This window comes from Protopterus annectens, chromosome 6.part0 (assembly GCF_019279795.1).
Source record: "Protopterus annectens isolate FY-2018-M chromosome 6.part0, PAN1.0, whole genome shotgun sequence".
NCBI lineage: Eukaryota > Metazoa > Chordata > Ceratodontiformes > Protopteridae > Protopterus > Protopterus annectens.
The window spans coordinates 1,241,627,876-1,241,642,143 of record NC_056737.1 but is presented as its reverse complement, the minus strand read 5'-3'; positions in this window follow the sequence as shown (position 1 = coordinate 1,241,642,143).

Sequence of the window (14,268 nt, the reverse complement as noted above, 5' to 3'; positions counted from 1 at the left end):
AAGATGACAAAAAAGATGTTACTTTACTCATACTGAATATGGAAGATTAAAAAAACGCTCCAGTATAATCTGGACAAGCTGGTATTGAGGGCACAAGGCAATATTTTGAAATTAAAAATCAACAAGTGTAACATATTGCAGTTCAGATGTTCTTTTATCCATATGCCTTTGAAGATAACATAATTGAATCAGTAAACATATAAATATCTTAGTATAATAGGAACTAGTGATTTGTATTTAATCCTTCATAGTTAGAATATTTATGACAAAGCAATAGGTTTAATATATCAAATTTTGAATACAGTTTTCCTATGAACTCTTGAGGTGTTTTTATATTTTGTGCATCCTGTAACTGAATACATGTCTATCTTTTTTCTGCATTCTACTCCGGATGCAAGAATCAGCAGAGAGTACCTCAGCAGTGGAAGGTTTCAGTGTCTTCCACAATTTTTGACCAGTAGCTGCGCAGACAAGCGCTAAAGGTGAACATGTTCCAAAGTAACAAGCATACTTTTAGGATGGTCAAATAGAATGAACTGCTGGAGTTCCTCAACATGCAGAGCACCATGGACAAAATTCTGTATTATACCTTAGCCAGCTATAGGTTACCCTCTATGTTCCAAAAAGCTCACAATGCATACTTGGACCTACTGGATTCACTTGCCATTCAAACTAACACCCTGCTCATGGAAGAATTTAACTACCTCTCTATAGATTTGGAGCGTCTATATTATATAATCAGACTTTTAAAAGTTCTAACGTCATATGGTCATCACCATATGATCGAACTTTTAAAAGTTTGAAAGTGTAATAAAAAAAATAAACCAAAGAAAAAACCTACCTGAACGGTTTAAGCGGGGGGCAAGCCCCCTGTATCCCCCATGTGGGGGCAAGCCTCCCTGCACTCCCTACACCCCCTGTTTTTTTAAATATACCAACTTTGAGATCACGCTACAGTGTAGAAAAGGGAAATCTTCCTATTCCGCACTGTACAGAGATCTCCGTTGAAACGTCTGAACTTTTAAAAGTTCGATCATATGGTGTTGACCATATGATGTTCGAACTTTTAAGAGTTTGACCACATGATATAAATTTGGAAACCTACACAGCCCAAACTCTACAAGCACAGAGGTTCCTAGACTTCATAAATACAAATACCTTTGACCATGTCCACTAGAGGCTCCAACATACTGGACCTTGTGCTCACACATATGGAAGAATGCTGCACCCCCCATGTCTCATCTTCCATTGTAAGGTCCGATCATAAAGATGTCTCTTTCTAAATCAAAATCATTCCATAATCTCATTAAAACCAGTAACAGTTAGAGACTATTCCAAGGCAAATTACCTTTTATTAAGTGATGGTATGTCAAAATTCAGTGCTCCACCAAACCCAGAGAATGTAGAAACCTATGCAGAATTGGTGTCAGAATTTCTGTACAACTATGTCAATGACTGCATAGAGGCTGATGTACCTACCAGAATGAAACCTAGGATTAGCCTCAGAAACAATATGACCTGGAGGCACCCCAGTTTAAACAGGATATACAAGAAAGGGAAAAAAATATGACAAAAATCAGGAAGGGTAATTCCCATAAAGATAAAAACTCTCTCATCAACTAAATAGGCAACTAAGAGGGCTAATTAGGTCAGGCAAAGCCAATTTTGAGGTTATGACAGCCTCCCAGGTGAAAGATAACCATAAGGTCATCTTTAGCATTGTCAGAAACTTCAAGGACAGCACTGAGAAATGTGCTGAACTGGTGCTTAATGGTGCCACATTTACTAAACCTGGCGACATAGTGAACCTGTTAGTGGACAAATTCAGTTTCAGCTTTGCCCCCTGACCTGAACCACCCCCCAAAAAATAAACTCAAACATTACACCTCCAGCCATAACTGAGGAGTATACACTGGCTGCTCTCTCTAAGGCCAAGATCTCAGGCTCAATTGGCCCTGATAACATCCCAAGATGCCCCTTGAACAGTTTAAAATATGATTTATCAGGACTCCTGGAGTCATTATTTAACTATAATCTTAAAATGGGCTTTGTGCCATGTGAATGGAAGACTGTGATGGTCATCACCCTTCATAAAGGAGGACCTTTAACAGATCCTGGAAACTATAGACCTACAAGTCTGACTAACCTTATTTGCAAAGCCATGAAAATAATTATTATGGAAATTTTCAGCAGGGACATAGGAGTCCTCCAAATACTGGATCCATCACTTTTTGGCTTTGTCAATGGAAGGTCATGCTTACTGAATCTGGTGGACCTCTTTGAAAAGGTCACTAAGGTAATGGATGGGAAGAAAATTGTGCATACTACCTATCTAGATCTGGCTAAAGCATTTGATACAATAATCCACTCTGGCATTGTCAAGAAACCTACAGAACTAGATATAAGCCCCTTTGTAATACACTGGATAGCTAGCTGGCTCACTGATAGGACCCAGGAGGTTAGAAGTGGTGAAGCCACTGCCACAAAAAGGCAGGTAACCAGTGGAATCCACAGGGCTATGTGCTAGGCCCACTACTTTTTGGCATCTACTTCTTGAACATCAAAGCTAATGTCAAAGGCCTCTGGCTAACCAAGTTTGCAGATGATTGCAAAATGGGAACAGTCACTGAATACTCCCAAGATGAGAACAACCTTCTGGGAGGTCTAACACAGAAAAACACTTGGTGCCAAAGCCATGCCTTAAAACTCAGTGCCATGAAATGTCTCATAGTACCTTTTTTGAAAATCAGCCACCGTGGGTAACTATCCTATCAATGAAACACCCCTAAAAGTGGATTCATTAGTCAGGGATCTGGGAACTTGGGTTGATAGCAACCTAGCCTTTGACCAACATGTGTCCAAGGTAGTAAGAAAATGTTTCTATGTTGTTCAACTTATAAACAAGGACATGGCATCTAGTTCCAGGGAGGTCAGCATATCTCTGTACTCAGCCCTCATCAGTCCCATCATAGAGCATAATGTTCATTTCAGTATGTACCTGACCAGACAAATGCAACAACTGGAACATCTCCAAAGTTCTTTACAAAAAGAATACAGAGATAAACACGATGTCTTATGCTGGTGACCTCACCGTCAGTAACTATGTCATCAATGAAACACCAATAAAAGTTGATTCATTAGTCAGGAGTCTGATACCTTGGGTTGATAGTAACCTAGACTTTGACCAACATGTGTCCAAGGTAGTAAGAAAATGTTTCTATGTTGTTCACCTTATAAGCAAGGACATGGCATCTAGGTCCAGAGATGTCATCATATCTCTGTACTCGGCCCTCATCAGACCCATCATAGAGCATAATGCCCACTTCAGTATGTACCTGACCAGACAAATGCAACAAATGGAACATCTCCAAAGCTCCTTACAAAAAGAATACAGAGATAAACACTATGTCATATGCTGATCCTCTCAAAGCCCTGCCTCTTTATTCTGTATCATACAGACTTCTGAGAGGTGATCTTTCCTGGCATACAAAGCATCCTTGGAGCCTGTTTTGATGAACCATTTGCACATCTGCAAAAGAAACAGCATCAGAACTGCTAGATTAAGAACCCTACATTTTGCTTGCAACATAAACAGGACATGTTGGATAGACAGATATGTTTCTCAGAGAATTCCCATTCTCTGGAACAGGATCCCATCCATATGAAGCAGAGCTCCTCCATATCCATATTTAAGTGCAACTTAGACCAATGGTTAGCTAATCAGAAATTTACCCCAGGTCTGGCACCTATGTCTCTGAGGGACAGAGACAGCCAGTAAATCAGCCCCAGTATAAATGAAATTTGTGGGTCACTTTAGGGTTGCAAGGCTAGGCTTATAAGGGCCCTAGTGCTCATTAGCCGTGTATACAACTATGGACGTATGCACCTATGAAATGATCCAGCATTTATTTTCTATGAACCTGGCTTCAATACATCTACTGTCATATCTTAAAAAGCTTGAGAAAGTGAATCCATTTTCTGATAATTATATACTTCTGTGAGGGGCTGTTATATAACCATTTAAGACAATGGGCCAGATTCATTAACACCATCTCTACCATATTTTTGTGCTTTTAAGTCACTCAGAAAGATTACACTAAGTGATCGTGTAGTCTACACTTTGTGGCAAACTTTATGAATCCCCTTTCAGTATTGAGGTCTGCAAGAAAATCAGTTTGAAAACTAAAATGAGAAGGAAGAAGGTGTGAGTTATGCTTGTGCTGTCTGTTCACTCAGAATGGTGTAAGTGTACACTTAATGTAGACATTAATGAATCCCATTAGTGATATAGTATCTGGGTGGCATAATTTAACTTTGTTACTCATAATATAAGTACTAGAAATAAAGGTTTGTCTCTACAAACTGATATAGTAAATTCTGGATTAAAATAATTTGTTCAAATCAGCTAAAGCCTGGAACTGACTGCTCATAAAAGTGAAAGAATAATCTGCTATACAAAAGTTTAAAACTTGATTTTGGCAAAAATTCATATCTGAACCTTTGAGTACAGTACTCCAACTTCCAGATGTTTTTACACAACACTGCATTGTTTATATCTATTTTTGAGCTATTGCACTTGTATTGCCTGTAAGTTAATACCACTGCCAACCAGGAACAATAAAAATGAGTTTTAGACTGAACGCTTTTGAATGCTTGGCAAATAAAAAAATATGACTGAGAAATACTTTTTTTAATTTATTTTTTATTTTACATTTGTTGACCGGGCTGGTCCAACTGGATATATGTCCATTTTCAGTGGAGGCCTAGGGAGAAAAGCTAACAAACACAAATATTAGATATTTTACATGACTGATTCTAAAAATACAGGTACATCACAAATTTTTAGAAATTCTTTACATTTCTTTACATTGCTGGTTGAAGAATCTTTATACATGAACTGGTTTGGGAAATAATACAGGAAGATGTTTGTAATGACATGAGATTAATATATGAAAATACACTCTCTTTATAGGGTAACAGAGGAGCACCTACTTGGTACAGAAAGAGTACCATGTACCCAGCAATAAGTGAGGAAGTTATTCAGGGTTAGCACAAGGGCATAACCAATTTGTTTTGAGGTATAGTTTCAGTTTGTTTTTAAAAAGCGTTATTGAGGAAAGCAAGGTCAGGTCACTAGGGAGTGACTTCCAGGTTTTGCCAGTAGTGTTAGAGAACAATGAGTCATCAGCCATATTGTTGGTTTTGCTTATTTGTACAAGTAGTTTGTTTGAAGAGCGTAGGGTCTTAAGATTATTGTAGGGGATGATAAGGTTAGTAAGTATTGTGGTATTAGTAGGTTGATACAGGATCTTGTGTGCATCTATTTGGTTATATAGTAGTTGGTTTGGTAACTCTAGCCATCCTAGTTGCTCTAGATTATGACAGTGATGAGTTCTGAAAGCTGAGCCAGTGGCAAATCTGGCAATATTGTTATAGGAGATTGCTAGCTTGTTAAGGTTATTTTTACACAAGTTAGTAAATATAGGGGAGGCATAGAGGAGAGTAGAGATTAAATGGGTGTGGGCAATAGTAGTCCTAGCTAATAGAGTCAGGAAGGGTTTGATCCTATAAAGTTTTTTGTTGACTGTTTTTATCATACTGTTAATATGAGCATCAAAGTTAAGGTTGTTATCAATTAATACCCCTAGTAGATTGGTAGTGGGATCAGGAGATTTGATAGTACCATTGTTTGATATAACAATAAAGTTAAGTGGGGAGGCCCTATGAGTTGGAGTGAATAGATGCCAAGATTAGGCAACAGTGTAGAAGCCATTTTATGACTGTATTGAACATCTTTTGGGTTAGAGTCTGTAGATCGGATGGAGAAGTGGCTGAACAGATTAACGTGGAATTGTCTGCATATTGGATACAGGTAGCTTGTGGAATTACTGAATATAGGTCATTAATAAATATAGAAAATAGGAGAGGACCTAATATAGAGCCTTGAGGGACACCAAGGACAATGGGAAGGTGGGTGGATAAGTTATCCCATAGTACAGCCTGCTGTCTATTGTTTAAGTAGGATTGGAATCATTGTATAGCCAGTGTGTCTAGTGAAAGGGTTTTAAGTATGTTTATGAGTAGTTGATGGTTAATCATATCGAAGGCTTTAGAGAGATCAATAAACAGGGCTAAAGAAAGAATGTTATTATTGCGATTTTTGTTAATGCAATCAGTGAAGGATAAGAGGGCAGAGGTGGTGCTGTGAAATGGCTTAAAACCATGTTGACAGTTAGCTAGTAGGTTGTTTTGGGTAAGGTAGTTTAGCAGTTGTTTATGTACACGTTTCCATAATTTTTGCTAGGGGTGATAGTATAGCTATGGGTCTATAGTTTGATAACTCATTGGAGTTACCACCTTTATGCAGGGGGGTAATATGTGAAATTTTCCAGATAGATGGGATGGTTCCTTCAGTTATAGTTCTATTAATCAGGATGGATATAAGATAGGCTATGGCATTTGCAGATTTTTGCAAATATTCTGCTGGTAGTAGATCAGCTGAAGGAGTGGTTGGTTTAAGTTTCTGAATAAGGGTACAGACAAGGAATGTAGGGACAGGTTGAAAGTGAAATGAGGAGAGTGAGCTGGATATAGAAGTAGTCAGGCTTGAGCTGTCAGGAGATAGTTGGTTGGCAAGAGGTTAGATGGTCTCTGTAAAGAAAGTGTTAAAGGTATTGGCAATTTGTTTGGGATTATCATGGTTAGTGCCTAACGGGATTGGTGTGACAGAACGACCAGGGTGTAAAAGTTTATTGATGCCTGCCCAAAACTTCTGAGGTTTGTTTTGATGGATTTGTTGGAGTTGATAGTAGAAGTTTCTTTTATCTAACAGAATGGCTTTTTTGTATCATTTCTTAACTGTCTAAATTTTATATGATCTGCAGGGCTTTTTGTAGTATGCCATTTGGCCCAGACTTTATTTCTAAGTAGGATTTTTTGTTTGGTTACCTTTGAGATCCATGGGGCAGGTTTAATCTTAGTTCTAATAGTACGTATTTGTGCATGGCAGTCTAAAATGGCTAAGAATTTAGTGTTAAAGTATTTTACTGCTTCCTCCAATGGAAGATGTTTTAGGGCTGATCAATCACATGCCCTCAGTTCACTTTGGAAGATGTCAGGGTTGAAATTTTTGTTGCTCCTTACTGTCTTATAAGTGGTTAGGTTAGGAATGTCAGTCTTATGCCTGACTGTAAAGGTGAGAGAGTAGTCACTTACATCGTCAGGGAGGGTCCCTACCTTGTATAATTGGTGATGACTGTTAATGAGAATCCAGTCTAAGGTACTATCTTTGTTATTGAGTTTGTTGGTCCTTGTGGGGGAGGTAATGGTTTGAGTAAAACCATATAGGTTAATATGGGTACTAGGTTGTTCAGTGGTACAGTTCTTCCAATTGATATTAAAGTCGACGAGGACTATGGTTTCTTGGGGATAATTAGTGGACAGCCAGCTAAGGATGTCTTCAAGGGTGTTAGCATTATTACCTGGGGGAAGACAGACACAGATGATATTGATGGCTTTACATTTATTGAGCTGACCATTGGAAATAATGAACCTGGCATTGCTATCTAGAGGTGGTTTGGAGTCTACAGAGGTCACTTGTAGTCCAGATTTGTATGGGATAGCTATCCCTCCACCCTTCTTAGCTTTACGGTCTAGTCTTAGGATATTGTATCTGGGTGGTATGACTTCATTGTCTTGTGTCACTGGTTTTAGCCATGTTTTAGTGAGGCATAGGATGTCAAATGAATAAACATCTAAGAGAGCATGTAGATGGGCAACTTTATTATTTATGCTCTGAATGTTGAGCTGGGCAATCAGGAGTAAATTAGGGGGTCTGGTGAGGGTTTGTGTGTTTGAGGGAGTTGGGGTATGCAGCTCTGGGAAATTGATGGAATTTGGGCCGGGATTTGGATATATGTCTCCATCTATTAAGGAGTGGTATTTTATTTTAAATATAAGTTTTAGGAGTATACATGTTAGGTTCTGGTATTTCTTTGCTTTTGGGTTGTTATATCTGATGTGAATCATTCTGTGATATTTTGCTAGTAGGTAGTTAGATGTGCAGGGTATGCTTATATGTTTTTTAGAGACTGGAAGAGTTGGTGTGGAGGTTTGCTTAGTGGGGTAGTGAAATCCTAGGTAGTTGAGATGTTCATAGAAGGTAGATATATAAGGTATAGTTAACAAAGGTAGGAGTGAAAATAAGAGAAGAAGCTTCAGTTGATATAGTGTATACTTATCACTAATGAAGTGTGAGTGAGAAATGCTACAAATACAAGCATTCTAATATGATAAGAGGATGCTATGGGCTCTAAGAAGTAGTTGTACAAGCTATAAACCCTCTATGATCACCATGCCACAGTGGTGGCTGCAGATCTTATCCTTAACGGCATTTCTTCAAGGTTCCTAGAAGTTATGATCCCACTTTGTTCATTCCGTGTTAGTCCCATCATTAAATATTAATTCACACTTCAGCATATACCTCACTAAGTACCTAAACCAGCTTGGAAGACCTTAATATTTCCTCACCAAAAAGATCTTGGGTCTAATATCCTGAATTACTCTGATGAATTAAAAGTTCTGTACCTCCAGCCAGTGTTGTACAGATTTCTGAGGGGTGATTTCTGCCTAGCTTTACATGCCGATTACCCAGTACTCCTTGAACTCCTTCACCTGAATAGAACAAGTAGTAAAGCAAACACCTGTACTAGAGACTTAAACCCGTGCTATCACATTAACAAGACCAGAGTGCAGGATAGATACCTAACACTGCCAGTACCCTGTTTCTAGAATAGGCTTCCCTTACCTATTAAGCAGAGTACTTCCCTAGCAATCTTTGAAACCAGTCTGGATGACTGGACAGGTGATCACAAATCTTCACTAGGAGTATGTGGAGTAAGTCTGCTTAATGGGCATCACTGCTAGTCTTCCACCAGTAATAGTTAATATGGCCAAGCTTCTTAATTGTCTCTTTTGGCTGAACGTTTAGTAAGAACCAATGAACCTATAAAATAGCAGTAAAATCTCTTTGAGTTTATAAGTTTGCATAAAATGAGGGCCAACTCTTATCCACAATGTTTAGTTCACATCAATCAGGTTCTGCATGTACCTCACCAGACACATACAGACGCTGGAGAGACCACAGAGGTTTCTCAACAAGAAAATACAGGACCTCTAAACCATGACTTACATGGATAGATTGAAAGTCTTGTCACTGTAGTCTGTATCATATAGACTGCTGAGAGGTGACTTATGCCTGGCCTACAGGGCAGACTCTGACCTGCCCTGATGGATATGCTGCACATTCGCAAGTCAAACAGCACAAGACAATCACTCAAGGTCTTAACTTGGCCTGTGACATTAACAGAACATGCTGGAGAAATGGATATATCTCTTAGAGGACATGCTGGAGAGATGGATACATCTCTTAGAGAACATGCTGGAGAGATGGATACATCTCTTAGAGAACATGCTGGAGAGATGGATACATCTCTTAGAGAACATGCTGGAGAGATGGATACATCTCTTAGAGAACATGCTGGGAGATGGATACATCTCTTAGAGAACATACTGGAGAGATGGATATATCTCTTAGAGAACATGCTAGAGAGATGGATACATCTCTTAGATTACATTGATCCATCTCTTAGAGAACATGCTGGAGAGATGGATATATCTCTTAGAGAACATGCTGGAGAGATGGATACATCTCTTAGAGAACATGCTGGAGAGATGGATGCATATCTTAGAGAACATGCTGGAGAGATGGATACATCTCTTAGAGAACATGCTGGAGAGATGGATACATCTCTTAGAGAACATGCTGGAGAGATGGATACATCTCTTAAAGAACACGCTGGAGAGATGGATACATCTCTTAGAGAACATGCTGGAGAGATGGATACATCTCTTAGAGAACACGCTGGAGAGATGGATATATCTCTTAGAGAACATGCTGGAGAGATGGATACATCTCTTAGAGAACATGCTGGAGAGATGGATACATCTCTTAGAGAACATGCTGGAGAGATGGATGCATATCTTAGAGAACATGCTGGAGAGATGGATACATCTCTTAGAGAACATGCTGGAGAGATGGATACATCTCTTAGGGAACATGCTGGAGAGATGGATACATCTCTTAAAGAACACGCTGGAGAAATGGATACATCTCTTAGAGAACATGCTGGAGAGATGGATACATCTCTTAGAGAACATGCTGGAGAGATGGATGCATATCTTAGAGAACATGCTGGAGAGATGGATACATCTCTTAGAGAACATGCTGGAGAGATGGATACATCTCTTAGAGAACATGCTGGATAGATGGATACATCTCTTAAAGAACACGCTGGAGAGATGGATACATCTCTTAGAGAACATGCTGGAGAGATGGATACATCTCTTAGAGAACATGCTGGAGAGATGGATACATCTCTTAGAGAACATGCTGGAGAGATGGATCCATCTCTTAGAGAACACGCTGGAGAGATGGATCCATCTCTTAGAGAACATGCTGGAGAGATGGATACATCTCTTAGAGAACATGCTGGAGGGATGGATACATCTCTTAGAGAACATGCTGGAGAGATGGATACATCTCTTAGAGAACACGCTGGAAAGATGGATACATCTCTTAGAGAACACACTGGAGAGATGGATACATCTCTTAGAGAACATGCTGGGGAGACGGATATATCTCCCAGCGATTGCCTCTGCAATGAAATAAACTTCCAGTTCACATGAAGCAAAGCTCCTCATTGACTCTATTCAAGCACAACCTGGAAAATGGATGGGAGATTGCAAATTCACCCCAGGGGTGGTACCCATGTCTCTCATGGACAGGGGTAGTCAGTATTTATCATAGGCTCACACTGTGAATTACATATATCTGTCCAAGGACAATTGAGACAGCTCAGGATTAACATGACTAGGCTTATAAGGGCTCTAGGGCCACTAGCCTAGTAACCTTCTATGAACCTATGAACCTATATGAAACAGGACAAATGTACATTAATTGTATTTAAAATATCAATGCCCTCGGTCCATATCTTAGGTAATTTAAATAAATGCTGGGGGGCAAGCAATGTTGTAGGCGAGTTAAATATGGGTAAACAGGCAGATGGGGATGCCATATAAATGCTACAAGCTGGTTCTCTTGTACGAAAATAATGAGATGGATACCACTGCCATACATCCAAACCACTGTAGGCATGGACAGTGATTCCATAAAATTGTGAGCTTTATTATTCTATTGGATTAGGAGCTTCTTATTTAGTGTTTTGTGCACATTGAATAACCCTTATGAACCTATAATAAAACTCATTGTATAGAAAACTGGTGATTTGTGCTATGCAGATCATTCCACCAGACTACATATTTTTCTCAGCTATCTACTTTGGCATCAAAACAGCATTTCAGTAGATTACTAGAAATTATACAGGCATCTTATTTCCACCTGCATCTAGGACATAAGACAGTCTGTTGCTGCTCCCGCAACACATGGGAGATGAGATAAGGTTTCCCAGGAAACACATCAAAATGGAAATGTTCCACATCGAGTATTAGGTTATGCAATAGTTCCTGGCACAATATACTACACCTGGATTCCCATGAAGACCCCAGGTGGACCTCAGGTAATCATAGATATTAACAAGAAGGTTATAACATCTGCAGCTGTCAGTTCAGGTAGACTGCAGATGGCATCATTACAAATTCTTGGTCCCAGTACAAAGGGAGTACACATGACAGACACATATAACAGATGAGGGAAATGAACCAAGGTGATGATAAAACAGATGTATGTTTCTGGAAATGGTGATGATAGCACAGATGCATGTTTTTAATGAGTGCAAATGCAGAATACACATATACAGTGGTGTTAGTAAATGCATGGATGCATTATTAGACAGCACAATAGCGCAATGAATAAAGGGAAACATCTGGGTATGCACTGGAGAAGAGAGCATGAAATGCACAGGGATGTATGTAAGAGGCTGCAACCTGTGAACCACCTGTTTCACAGATTATCTCACCTACTCTTTATAGCCAATGGTGCTGACAACAGCCTATCCTCCATAAATACATGCCAAGAACAATAACAAAAGGGTCCATTGCTAAACATGAGAAGACTAGGCATAAAAAAGTGGCAATTCAGGAGCCTAGATGTGTCTGTGAGTAGATATTCTTCACTTATGTTATGCTGTATAATAATTTGTTGTACAGAAAAAGAAGAAGTAGGATAACTGGCAATCCTGCACCCAGTCTAGCAAAGATGATCCAGGCCATGCAGCTCAAGTTGCAGTAACACACACACATCACAAAGGTGACACTACCTGCCTGAACATATACAGGCAACATTTAGCATAACACACACATCACAAAGGTGACACTACCTGCTGAACATATACAGGCAACATTTAGCATAACACACACATCACAAAGGTGACACTACCTGCCTGAACATATACAGGCAACATTTAGCATAACACACACATCACAAAGGTGACACTACCTGCCTGAACATATACAGGCAACATTTAGCATAACACACACATCACAAAGGTGACACTACCTGCCTGAACATATACAGGCAACATTTAGCATAACACACACATCACAAAGGTGACACTACCTGCCTGAACATATACAGGCAACATTGGGCATAACACACACATCACAAAGGTGACATTCCCTGCCTGAACATATACAGGTAACATTTAGCATAACACACACATCACAAAGGTGACACTACCTACTTGAACATATACATGCAACATTTAGCATAACACACATATCACAAAGGTGACACTACCTGCCTGAACATAAACAGGCAACATTTAGCATAACACACACACACACATCACAAAGGTGACACTACCTGCCTGAACATATACCGGCAACATTTAGCATAACACACACATCACAAAGGTGACACTACCTGTCTGAACATATACAGGCAACATTTAGCATAACCCACACATCACAAAGGTGACACTACCTGCCTGAACATATACAGGCAACAGTTAGCATAACACACATATCACAAAGGTGACACTACCTGCCTGAACATATAAAGGCAACATTTAGCATAACACACACATCACAAAGGTGGCACTACCTGCCTGAACATATACAGGCAACATTTAGCATAACACACATATCACAAAGGTGACACTACCTGCTTGAACATATACAGACAACATTTAGCATAAGATACACATCACAAAGGTGGCACTACCTGCCTGAACATAAACAGGCAACATTTAGCATAACACACACATCACAAAGGTGGCACTACCTGCCTGAACATATACAGGCAACATTTAGCATAACACATACATCACAAAGGTGACACTACCTGCCTGAAATATACAGACAACATTTTGTAAACATCCACATATCTTAAGGCATGGAGGACATATGCTCTTTATACATTGCACAAAGCTAGGAGTGGAGCAGGACAACTAAGTAAATAACAATAGCCTGCTGATAGCACAGTGGACATTTAAATATGTGTCACATAAAAGTATTCACATGCTATTAGGTCAAGATTGGCTTGGTCATTGGCACTTGCTGAAAGCAACAAGTGTACTACGTCTGACTAGCCCATTCTTAGGAAATTCCATAGCCTACCCACAAACTGATCCTAGTAACCTACATAGCACTTCCAGAACCATAACTCTAAACCCAACCCAGTCCTTAATCATAATTTGAAATCTTACTCTCTAATTCTAACCATAATTATCAACCTTGCTTCCTAAACCTGAATTCTCCTTATACTGCCTAAACCTAAATTCCACTATAATCCTCCGATACTAAATTTCCCCAATCAGTCTCTAACCCCCCGCTCTATACACCTTAATTCCACTCAGTCTCCCTAAACTTAATCCCAAACTCTAAACCTAAATCCCTCAGTACCCCCTATACCTAACTGCTAAACTTGAACACCATGTCCCACTTCATTTACCTGGCTGCTGCACCTACCTTTCTGAAACTTAACTATGCATTTGAGCAGCAGCAGCCTACTCTCTCCCCACAGCTGCCACACCTTGAGCAAACACATAATTAGCATTATGCATGAGCACAAGCTTGTTAAGCTGACAGACAGACATATTTCTCATCTGTTGGACTGTATTCTGTGAGCAGGGCAAACAGTTAATATTTTAAATATCAAAAATGGCCCCCAATTTGTGTTCATAGGTTCATAGGTAGGTACTAGGCTATCTACCTGAAGGCATTTATAAGCCTATCCAGAATGTGTTGGCT